Source organism: Rousettus aegyptiacus, unplaced genomic scaffold (genome assembly GCF_014176215.1).
Source record: "Rousettus aegyptiacus isolate mRouAeg1 unplaced genomic scaffold, mRouAeg1.p scaffold_m13_p_6, whole genome shotgun sequence".
NCBI classification, from domain to species: domain Eukaryota; kingdom Metazoa; phylum Chordata; class Mammalia; order Chiroptera; family Pteropodidae; genus Rousettus; species Rousettus aegyptiacus.
The window spans coordinates 28,872,246-28,875,020 of record NW_023416309.1 but is presented as its reverse complement, the minus strand read 5'-3'; the positions used below and the strand labels follow the sequence as shown (position 1 = coordinate 28,875,020).

The 2,775-nt window shown below is 34.1% G+C and overlaps 1 pseudogene; it reads left to right on the top strand.

Annotated features, from left to right (window-relative positions):
- The first annotated feature begins 294 nt into the window (after positions 1-294).
- Positions 295-413, top strand: LOC118604809 (annotated as a pseudogene).
- Positions 414-2,775: the final 2,362 nt, after the last annotated feature.

The following is a 2,775-nucleotide window of genomic DNA, read 5'->3' as shown; positions in this document are numbered from 1 at the left end:
ATGAACACATTATCTCAAAGAGATGTCTGTACCCTCACGTTTATTGAAGCATTATTTTGAATAGCCAAGGCATGGAAACAGCCTAAGTGTCTATCAATGAATAAATAAAGAAGATGTGGTGTGTGTGTATATATATATATATCTGAAATACATTTATATTTATATTTTATTTATATATTTATATATTTATTTATAATAAAATATTATTTAACTACAAAAAATGAAGGAAATCTTGCCACTTGATACAACATAAGATAAATCTTGAAGGCATTATGCTAAATGAAAAAAGGTAGAGTCTATAGCCATGCCACCCTGAAAATGCCCGATCCCATCTGATCTCAGAAGCTAAGCAGGGTCTGACCTGATTAGTACTTAGATGGGAGACCACCTGGGAATACCAGGTGCTGTTGGCCTAATAAAATAAAATAAAATAAGATAAAATAAAATAAAATAAAATGTAAAATAAAATAAGGTAAAGTAAAGTAAAAGAAAAGAAAAAAGGTAGAGAAAGACAAATAACTATATTATCCCACTTACACATGGAATCTAAAAATGTCAATATCCTAGACACAAATTAGAATGATAGTCTCCAAGGACTGATGTGTGGGAGAAATAGGAAGATGTTGGTCAAAGGGCTTGAATGTTCAGTTATAAGATGAATAATTCCTAGGGATAAAATGTACAGCATGGTGATTATAGTTAACGATACCATATCATATACTTGAAATTTGCTAAAAGAGTAGATCTTAAATGTTCTTACCACACACACACACACACACACACACACACACACACACACACTGGTAACTCTGGGAGGCGATGGCCATTTTAACTAACCTTATTGTGATAATCATTTCACAACATACACATATATCAAATCATCATATTATACATCTTAAATTTATACAATTTTAGGTGTCAGTTATACCTCAATAAAGCTGGAGAAATAAATAAGCAAGTACTAAGGATGTAGGTAGTAATGCCATTATTTTTACCTAGTAGATTCTGCCCCTGAGAGAAGTCTAGAATTTGCCCACAGCCATGGGCCTAATGACTGCATTATCTCAGGAGATTTTAGAGATAACAAAAATCACATTAGTTGTAATTGGGGCATTTGACTGATGGAAAGGAGTAGCTTGAATTCTTTAGGGAAAGATGGGCGTGGTGATAAACTTCCTGATTCAGGGACGTTATGCAGAATATCTCTTAACCCTAAAACGTTGTTACGTGCGCGCGCGCGCACACACACACACACACTTCATGTTGGCTAGGCTAAAAAATCTTTTACATGAATCAGAGAGATAAGAGAGATGAAGTGTACTTTCTACCACAAATAAGGTACAAACTTTTCTACAAGTGTTACTGTCTTTGAGTAACAACTTCCCAAGTCGTGTATGGGCATCCTCTTCACAGTCTTCACTCTTACCTTGGCATTTACCTCGGGGGGCGGTGGGTGGGGGGGGAACGGATAGAATTGCTCGCAGAATACAAGAAAAAGGACCAATGAATTCTTTGATATTGGGTTTTAACTGTAAGAGAAGGCTGAAATAGGATTCTAGCCACAGACCACACCAAGAAAAATGGAATGATAAAGACAAGGAAGGTAGTTTGATCAAAACATAAAAAGAACGGTAGTAGATACCATATAAGGCCAGATTTATCATGGGCTTTGTAGGTAAGGGTATTAAAAATATTTCTTGCTTCTTTCCATTCATTCACATCTTTCCAGGTAAACTGCACTCTGCTTGATTAAGGAGTTAAACTCTACTGCTTTTAATCTTTGATGTGCTCTTGGTAACCTTTATAAACAAGTAAGACAATGCATTTAGTGCCCCATGTTTCTGGGTTTTGATCCTTGTCTTGCTTATTCAGCATGCCTTCCATTCCTCTTTTGCTTCACAAAGGACACTAGCAATATATTAGACATTTATTTACCAGTAATTAGTTGTTAGTGGATTAAGATAATATTTTTATCCCATCAAGGCCAGGAATAATGACATCACTATGGACTTTCAAGCAGTTCTTTAGAGTTTACGCATTTTATCTAATTCTTTTTCTTTCTCTCTGTCTTCTTTCTAATCAGCCTTGTAGACAGGTAAAGTCTAAGCTAGATGAGAAAACACAAAGATAAGTCAAATAACTTGTGAATCAGTAGGTATAGTAAGTACTGTGTTCTTTCAAATTACAATACTAAGGCTCTGACTGCCAGCCAGCAGGTCAGTGACATTCAGAATAATTAATAATTAAATGGTGTGTGTTGGGGGGCGGGGGGTGTGGGTTGAGCAGGTAGCAAAATCAAACACTTGCAATTGTACAAACAAAACAGTTGACCACATTTTTTAATGTTTGTAGAGTGGTAAATAGTGAGATTTAATTGATTTTATATTACTTTTTATAAAGATTAGAGACTTTGAATAAATAGAAATCCATTCCAGGATTGGATCCTCTGCTACTCTCTAGTTAGACAAAATGCTTTTCTTTTTGGGATACTCTTACTATTTTTACGGAAAAAAATATTTCATGATATTTTAACCATCTGGAAATTCACTATGATTTTATAGAAATGAATCAAAAAAGTTTTAAGGTTTTCCTGGTGATTTAAAGCAAATAAGTTTATACTGAAAATATTTATTTTATTCTTTTTTACTTTATTCTGCTGTTGTAAATTGAGTTAATCCTTAGCTGAATTGAGATTATATAGGATTTTAAAACAAAACAATGCAGATTAAAGACTAAAAGTGGAATTCTAGAAGTCAATTCTTTCCTTCCTTTGCC